Genomic DNA, 9,957 nt, shown 5'->3' with positions numbered 1-9,957 from the left:
ATTTGTTGAGTATAATTTTTCATAATATTCTGTTATGATCCTTTTTATTCAGGTTGAGTCTGTTGTAATGCCCTTCCCCCGCCATCCCATTTCTTCTTTGGGTTATTGGCTTCCTTTCCTGTTTTTCTTTTGTCAGTTTGGCCAGTGGTTTGTTGATTTTGTTGGTCTTTTCAAAGAACCACCTTTTGATCTTGTTCTTTCTATTTTGTTATTGTTGTTGTTCTCCGTTTCATTTATTTCTGCTCTACTCTTTATTATTTCCTTTCTTCTGGTGACTGTGGGCTTCTTTTGCTGTTCTCTTACTATTTGTTCAAGTCGTAGGGCTAAAGTTTTGACTTTGGCTCATTCTTCATTTTTGATGTGTGCCCTTGTTGCTATAAATTGACGACTGAGCACTGCCTTTGCTGTGTCCCAAAGGCCTTGGTATGATGTGTTTTCATTCATTTCAGTCTAGGAATTTTTTGATTCACTCTGATTTCATGTGTTACCCAGTTGTTTTATGCAAGGCATTATTCAGTTTCCATGTATTTGATATTTTTCCTTGTTCTTCTTGTTATTGATTTCTACTTTTATGGCCATGGCCTCTGGTGTTTCTAAGGGTGGAGCTGCCACTCAGATGGACTAGAAAAATAGTGCACCTAAAGCTGAGGGGGCAAAGTTGATGTCCCAGTGGGCCTGGAAAGCAGAGCTGAAGCCCAGGGCTGAGGAGACTCCACTTAGAGAATGTGGCCAATACCTAGAATCTGGAGAGCAGGGCTATTGTGTAAATTGTCTCAGAGAACAGAGGATTATTGTCAAGCCTTGAAGGCTAATGTAATGTGTTCTGCTAACTTGCTTGGTGCCTGTTATGCCTTCTTTCTCTCTGCAAATTCTCCCATTTGTAACGGAAATGTTTAGCTTGTGCTTGTCCTGCCATTGCACTTTGGAAGCAGATAACTTGCATTCTAGATTTCACAGATAAAGAGGAATTTTTGGATTTTGGGCTTGGAATTAAGACTTTTGTTACGATATGGTTGGATGAATATATTTTGCATGTTGCAAGGTTGTGATTTTTTGGGGGACCAAAGGATGGGAATGTCATGGATTGAATTATGTCCCCCCCAAAATGTGTATATCAATGTGGCTAGGCCTTGATTCCCAGTATTGTGTGGTTGTCCTCCATTTTGTGATTGTAATTTTATGTTAAAGAGGATTAGGGTGGGATGTAACACCCTTGCTCAGGCCATATCCCTGATCCAATGTAAAGGCCGTTTCTGGGGTGTGGCCTGCACCACCTTTTATCTTACAAGAGATAAAAGGAAAGGCAACCAAGCAGAGAGTGGAAAACCTCATATCACCAAGAAAGCAGCACCAGGAGCAGAGCATGTTCTTTGTACCTGACGTTCCTGTGCTGAGATACTCCCAGACCAAGGACATTCCTTCAGAGCCAAAAGAGACAGAAAGCCTTCCCCTGGAGCTGGCATCCTTAATTTGGACTTCTAGCCTACTGGACTAAAATTCTCTTTGTTAAAGCCATCCACTTGTGGTATTTCTTTTACAGCAGCACTAGATGACTAAGACATTTTGTTTGGCGAGGTGGTTGAGGGTGGACTAGGCAGATGCTCTCTGCCTCCTATGTTGGCCCAGTGGTGTGGGAGTGTTTGTAGCCCCTCACCAAATAGGCGAGGGTGTCAGTTCTTTGTCCACTTTTAAAGACCACATTGGGCCACCCAGATGATCCAGTATAATCTTACTATTTTCAGATAAGCTGATTAGCAACCTTAATTTTATCTGCAAATGTATTCCACTTTGCCACGTAACCTAATGTATTCACAGGCTACAGGGATTATGTTGAGAACATATTTGGGAAATTATGGTTCTGCCTACCACTGATGTGATTGTCTTTTCTTACGGATATGTAAGAATATGAACCTTAAAAGGCAGACAAAAAGAAGGAAGCAAATGAATAATAGAAAAATGAAGAAACAAATTTAAAATCATCATATTTATATGGGCTAAACAAATTTAAACCATGGTGTTTATATATAGTTTAAGTAATTGTAGTTTATAATTGTTGGAATCATTTGTTTAGATTTCCTCTTTTTAGAAAAAATTATTTTGGAAAATATGAGAAGATCTGACATATACGTGATTTTGCATAATTACTTGGGATACGATTTATTAACTGAAATAGATTTCTACTTGTTTTAAGATCAGTGTTTGAACACTTAAAGGCATTCATTTAATGTTTTATTAAATCAGTAAACTGAGCTTTAAAAAGTACAAAAGATGGTATTTCTTTACATTCAGTAAACCTCTTAGACATTAATGATTTAATTAACATATTACAAAAACATTTTTAAATCAGAACATTCTGCTAAAATGGAGCAGTCTGATATACCATTAAGTGGACAGTTTGTATTAATTTATTTCTTTCATTCCTACCCAATATGATGGTGAGGATAATTAAGTCAAATGTAAAAAAATATATACGATTTCAGTCCTCATAGTACTTAACGTGTAAGGAGCAATCAAAGGAGTTACTATTCCCTCATTCTTACGCATGCTTTCTTCACTTGGCTCCTAAAATACTACATTTTCTTGGTTTTCCTGCTATTTTATTGGTCTCTCCTTATTTTCCTTTGCTATTGTACCTTCTGTTTTTCTCAAAGTGTAAAATGTGTTATGTCCTAAGGCACCTTGTCCTTATATTTCTTCATTTCTCTCTCTGCATTCGATTTTTTAGTGATGTCATTCATTGTCATGTCTTTAAATACTATCTATATATTGAAGACGTCTATATTTATATTTCCTAAATCTGACCTCAGAACGACAGACTCATATATCTATCAGCCTACTTGACATTCCCATTTGGATATTTGCAAACCTCTCAAAATCAATATGTTCTAATCTGAAAATTTTATCTCCACAGCACTCCTAATATCTCTTCTGTCCACTATCTACTTTATTTCAATAAATGGTCACTCCTTTGTTCTAGTTGTCTTGAGCAAGTGGAGTCATGATAGATGTAATGGATTGAATTGTGTCCCCCAGAAATTGTGTGTCACCTTGGCTAGGCTGCCATTCCCAGTATTGTGTGATTCTCCATCATTTTGTTATCTGATGTGATTTTACTATGTGTTGCAAATCTTACCTCCATGATATTAATGAGGCAGGATTAGAGGCAGTTATGTTAATGAGGCAGGACTCAATCTACAAGATTAGGTTGTATCTTGAGCCAATCTCTTTTAAAATATAGAAGAGAAAGGCAAGCAGAGAGGCAGGAGGACCTCATACCACCAAGAAAGTAGTGCCAGAGGCAGAGTGTTTCCTTTGAACCCAAGGTCCCTGTGCTGAGAAGCTCCAGAGCTGACAGAGAGAGAAAGCTGTCCCCTGAATCTGGTACCCTGAATTCAGACTTCTAGCCTACTAGACTGTGGAAGAATAAGTTTGTTTGATAAGCTATCCACTTGTGGTATTTCTGTTATAACAGCACTAGATAACTAAGAAAATAGATTCATCTCATTCTCTTATACCCGTTATTAGATCTTTGAGCTAGTCTTTACTGGGTATACATTCAAAATATAGCCAACATCTAACCACTTTTTACAGCATCCATCACTTACATAGTTGTGGAAAACACTGTCATTCTCACATAAATTATTTATGTAGCCTGATAAATGGTCCCTCCTATTCCATCTTGGGCCCTGTGATGCATAAGGTTGTGTGTCAACTTGTCTGGGTCATGATTGTTGGTGGTTTGATGGTTATCATGTGGTTTGGTAGCTATGTAATAATGTAATGCCTCCGTAATGAGATCTGATGTAATGCAATCACCTGTATGATGAGATCTGTAATGAGCAGCCAGTCAGTTGAAAGGGAGTTTCCTTTGGGGTGTGGCCTGCGTCCAATATAGGTGGATATGTAGCAAGACTCATTGGCTTTTGCTCACTCTGGATCCTGCAGCTGGCTTCTGTTCATCTGACCTCTGGTTTTGGGGACTTGAGCTAGCAACTCACCTGCCAATCCTGAGATTCATTAGCCTCCTCATCCTGTGAGCCAGGCCTGGTATCTGATCAGCCGATCTTGGGTTCACCAGCTATGTGAGTCAGGAAAAGCCTCCAGCCTGACTCGCAGACTTGGAACTTTAGGGTGAGCCATGTCCTAGATATAAATCTCTATGTATATTTATACGTTTCACTGATTTTTGCTTCTAGAGAACCCATCCTAAGACAGCTTCCAGTACCTATTCTCAGCCCACTCCTAGATTTAGTTTATTTCAATGTAAACTGAGTTGTATCACAACTCTGCTTAAAATTTCCAATGCGTTTCCTGTTCTTTCAGTTCTGGTACCCCTGGCAATCTTCTAATCCCTCTCTTGTTCCATCTGCTTCAGCTACACTGGCATTCTCACTGTTGTGAAAACATGCACAGTTGTATGTCTGAAACAACTTTCCTGTACATAAGCACGTGCTTAACTCCCTCACCTGCATAAGCCTTTGTCCAGAGTCATTTTCTCAATTATTTTCATATCACTATTCTTCTTCTAATTATCTGAAACTACTCAGGCGTTTCTATTGCTTCTGTTTCTTTGTTTTATCTTGCTGTTTAGAAAAATGTATAAACCTTTAAAAGTTTATTAAATCTGCATCATAAAGTGATTTTGTTTTGAGGTAGTCATTGTCTAGTTCATATAATGCAGACTAAGTATTTTAATGGAATTTTATGTTATTAGTATTCTAGAGTTGGGGATTTACATTTCTTTCCATTTCTTGCTTATCTGTGGGCATATTCTTTGGTGTTATTATGTTCATGGTCACCAGCACTCCTTTCAGATTTGGATTAAATATCAAAATTTAGCCTAGCTCTTTGTGAAAGGATAAAGAACAGGAAATATAGCATGTACAGCATCACTATTTTTGGGATGAAGCTATAAAACATCTCAAGCACATCTTCCAAACTTATTAATGCGTGGAATATACTACCTTACTTAAATGACAATGGAATGCAATCAGGTTCCAAGAGGCATTCCTTTTACTTACTGCCCCATTGGACTATTAGGGAGAGAATTGGTAAGGGTTAACTCTTTCACCATTTCCTTAAGTATGATTAAGATGTTCCTGTGGAAATTTGTTTACATTTACTACAGAAGTGGGTTTGGACAATTGTAAGGGCTCACATAACTGGACAAAGGGCCTGGCAGTTGGCTATAAACCAATAATTAGAAGGGTCAGCATTCTTAAATTGCATCCATTCTAATTGTACAATGAGACACAGGAAATATTACCATGGAAATTCTAGTACTTTCTCCTTTCTTACCCAGAGTTAGCAAAACTGTGAGGTTAAGGACACAATTCTTCAGACCCGCAAGTGTTCCCAAGACTTCTGACACCAACTGCAAATTTCAATGTTTCCTGAAACTACCTTTAGGTTTGATAGTTTGCTAGAAAGACTGACAGAACGCACTGAAACCTATTATACTCATAGTTATATTTATTACAAGGAAAGTATACAGGTTAAAATCAGGCAACAAAAGAGAAATACAGGGCAGAGTCTAGGAGGAGTCCAAATGTGAAACTTCTGTTGTTCTCAGGGATGCATTTATTTCTAGTATTGGTGTGTGGTAGTATACATGGAGTAAAGAGCCTCCATTTCCATATATGGCACTGTGAAAGTGGAAGTATTTAAACTGGGAATGACTACAAAGTATGGCTAGGGAAGGCTGACATTACAGTCAGGGTCCAGCTAGGCAAAGATGCCTGAGCCCAAACTTGACCAATTAAACTTCCAACCACTGCAGCAAACACTAGAGTTTTGAATATGAACACAACAATTGTGACTAAGACTGCTTAAGACCTCTGAGGCTATTGCACAATCATAGGTAGGTGAAGGTCCCACCATCTTTCCAACACTGAGATGTAATTTCTTGCCCACTAGGCAGATTTATTAAATTGAGGTAAATTAAGAAATGTGCTTTGTATAACATATCTCCTCTGATACACCTTCTGTTATGTTTTTCATGTGACAAAATTTGCAGCAGCATCTCCTGTTAGAGAAGCTGAATTTTTGGTGGGCAAACTTGCTGCTCCATTCCAAGGGATTAATGGAAGATCTCCTTGTTTGGCTTTTGTTCTAAATATGAAACCCTGCTCTCAATATCTCAGATAATCTTCCTTCTCCTTGGAATGTCCTTTTCAACCATATTTGAAAATCAGTTAAGACAATTTGAAATAACTACTGCAAAGGGAATTTCAGGAATAATTAGTAAGTATGTAAATTTTAACAGCCTGCATAACTATGAGTTTTTTTTGAACCAGTGGAGTATATTTTCTTACTGATATTTATCTTTTTACCCCAGAACTATAATAGATTTCTCCTTCTGGATCTCCCAGTATTTGAAACAAAACTCTAGCTCTGTTGTTATATAGGTAAAATTTTTGGACTCTGGCAAAAATCTCCTCTCAGGTCTCTGGCATCATAAATGTGGTTTTCAAGCTTACTTGTTTTACTAAATCAGAAGTTAATGTCCATTTTATCCTGAATGTCTATCCAGCTTTTCAAACTTACTTTTTTATATCCTCTTCCTTGATTAGATTCCCTCATTACATTCTGTTCTCCACTTATCATTTTAGATCTCTTTGTAGTCAACTCTGTGGGATAGCTATCTTTCATTCTGTTATTGGTCTATTCATTTTATCTCTGTTCAGAGAATATCCGCGTGAAATGACTTGCGCATCTATTAAATATACATAAGGAGCATTCATGTGGATTCAGCAGAAGTCTCTGTGTCCCAGAAAAGGATTGCATATAATTGACATGCATTAGGAGTGTAGATTATTCATCACATTTCCCAGGACAGGGTTGTTTTTAATAAACTATGAGTGCACGTCTCATATTTTTAAGCTCATGCACTGAGCTTTGCATCAATACAAATTCACAATATATGAGAGCAAATTAAAAAAACAACAAGCAAACAGTTTCCTGTTAGTGACAAACCTGAAACAATTACTGTAACAAAACCCTTAAGGTTACATGCGCTATACTAGAAATTTTTTTTTGGACTATGAACATTTAAGTTTTAAAAGTGTACTTTTTTTTTTTTAAGCAGAAAAAAGAATGACCTTTGCTTTAAAGAAACAATGTGGTTTGTGGTTACTACTTTGCAGAGTCGCATTCATTGTTAACAAAAGTTTTGAATAATCCAGTGATAGGATAGTATATGATGCATCAAGTGTAGACACAATACGAAAATGTTTTCTTTGGGAAATGAGCCTCTGGAGTCTTAAGCAAAAGAGCAGAACAGAAACTTTTTGTATTTTCACTTTATTTTTATAAATGTTATACAGGAAAAAAAACTGAGAGATGGATGCCAGGGAAAAAGAATTTGAAAACTCACAGTATAAAAAATACGATGGGAAAGAATAAGAAACTAAATAGTAGTTTATCAAATGTGGCAGAATTCTATGACTTTATTAAATTGTTTCCTTGTGTCTTTCATTTATAATAAACTGTTCAGTTTATTAATTTATTATTTGATGAGGGATTCTACTTTTGATTAGATGTCCTATTTAATTAACTAACATCTTCATCAAGCAAACATTGACTGTACACCAGACATTGGTCTATGTTATTAGGAATACAAAGTAAAATGCATCATCCTGATTCTTAAAGGTATATCCAGTGTAATTAAAGGCAATGAGAAATAAGCCTTTAACATCCATTATGGTAAGTGTTATAACAGAAGCATGCACAGAGTTCTGTAATAGTATGAAGCCAAACCAAACTCATTGCAGTCGAAGTATTATGACTCAGAGAGACCCTATAGGGCAGAGTGGAACTGCCCCACAGAGTATTCAAGGCTGTTAAGTCTTTAAGGAAGCAGACTGTCACATCTTTCTCTTGCAAAGCAACTGGTGGGTTCCAACTGCCCATCTTCTGGTTGGCAGCCAAGCACTTTAACCACTGCACCACCAGGGCTCCTTTTTGTAATAGCATAGAAGTGAGAATACAGATCCAAATTTTAGATCATAGAATAATTCCTGGAGGAGGTGACATTTGGGCTGAATTTAGAAGAAAAACATACACTTAAGTTCAACAAATACCTTATGTATGCAGTATTAGTAAAGCACTGACATAGTATTACTCTAGCCAGGTATATTCCTATCACTCTAGTCTGAAGGAAACTTGTCTCATTTTGTATGCTGCGTAGTAGACTCTATAGTTTTGGGATAAGGTCCTCAGAGAAAATAACCAATCCCAGAGCCTATAATTTATTAATTTATTTAATTTCAATTCTCAAATTCTGAACTTGGTCTCTTTATTTGGGTAGTGTGACTTGGCTTCTGGTATATGCATTATAGTCTCTAAAGTTGTCTTTCCCCTCACATACTCAAAAGACCCAGCTAACAGCAGTATTAGCTTGCCTTTGATAGTAGTTTAGATGCTGTTGTATCAGACCAAACCCGCCTAGAGATTAATAGGAGAATAAATGTCTTAGAATGATTTCCTGTTTTTGTTACAATTCCAGATGTAAGGAAGAGAATGAGCTGGTTTATGAATTAATACTTAAAAAAATCACAAATATGTGGAATTAACAGCAATGTCTTTATCTGTTCATCCTTTAACAACAAAGCAGTCATTCTCAACCAGGGGTAATTTTTGCCCCCAAGGAGGATGGTTGTCAATGTCTGGGGAGTTATTATCATGCAGGAGATAGAGGCCAAAGTTGATACTAAACATCCTGCAACGTACAGGCTAGCCCCTCACAGCAAAGAATTATTCGGCCCCAAATGTCAATTGTGCTGTGAGTTGAAACAAACCTGCAGCAAAGGAATAAAGTTTTACTTTTATGTTTCAAAAATTTCCCAACGCTTCATCTTTCTCATGTAATATCATCAGCATAAAGACATTTACATTGCTTTCATAAATAAAAATTAAGTCCATAAGGTATATCACATTTAGAATTTATAAGATGAAATAAGCAAGTTTATCACAGTAGAAACTACATACAGTGTGAATTTTTAAGCTTCTGATGAGAAATGTAGTGCTCCTTAGCTAAAGGATCTAACTTTTCTGTTGAAGTTTTTTGTTACATAGTCTATAATACTAAGAGACTGTTGGCTGGCTGCCTAATATGCCATGAGGCTACATTGTAAATGCAGTTTAGTAAACATTTATGTGAAGTCAGATTATGTAAATAGCAGTGTAATATGTGGCATTCTCAGAAATAATATTTATTGAGGTAGGTCTTTTAAAGAGGCACTTCACACACACATAAATGTTTCTTCCCTGGGTATCAGAAGATCAGATAAAATGGTTGTTTTGATCCATCTTGTACAATAACAACAATTTTTATATTTCTTTAATTTGTGACTTTGGAAAAATAAACTGATTAGGAAAGATAGAAATAACATCATGGAGTGGAAATACATTTTGTTCTATAATAATTACCTTAATATATACCAGTAATTATTTTAAACAATATATTTAACATCACATAGATAAGACCTCTAATATGAATATCCAACACTACAACACTACTGTCTTAGTTATCTAGTGCTTCTATGACATAAATATCACAAATGGATATCTTTAATAAAGTTAAATTTATTTTCTTACAGTCTAGTATGCTAGAAGTCGATCCAGGGGAAGCCTTTTTTTCTCTGCCAGCCATTTCATCAATCTTCCCCAGGACTAAGAGTTTCTTCACACTGGGACCCCGGGTCCAAAGGAGCACTCTGCTCCTGGCACTGCTTTCTTGGTGGCATGAGGTCCCTCACTCTCTGCTTACTTCCTTTTTCCTTTTTTATCTTGTAAGATAAAAGGTGGTGCAAGCCACACCCCAAGGAAACTTCCTTTATATTGGATCAGGGATGTGACCTTGGTAATGGTGTTACAATCCTATCCTAATCATCTTTAACATAAAATTACAATCACAAAATGGGGAACAACCACACAAAGGTGGGAATCATAGCCCAG

This window comes from Loxodonta africana, chromosome 10 (genome assembly GCF_030014295.1).
Source record: "Loxodonta africana isolate mLoxAfr1 chromosome 10, mLoxAfr1.hap2, whole genome shotgun sequence".
Lineage (NCBI taxonomy): Eukaryota > Metazoa > Chordata > Mammalia > Proboscidea > Elephantidae > Loxodonta > Loxodonta africana.
Note: the sequence above shows the minus strand (reverse complement) of the source record.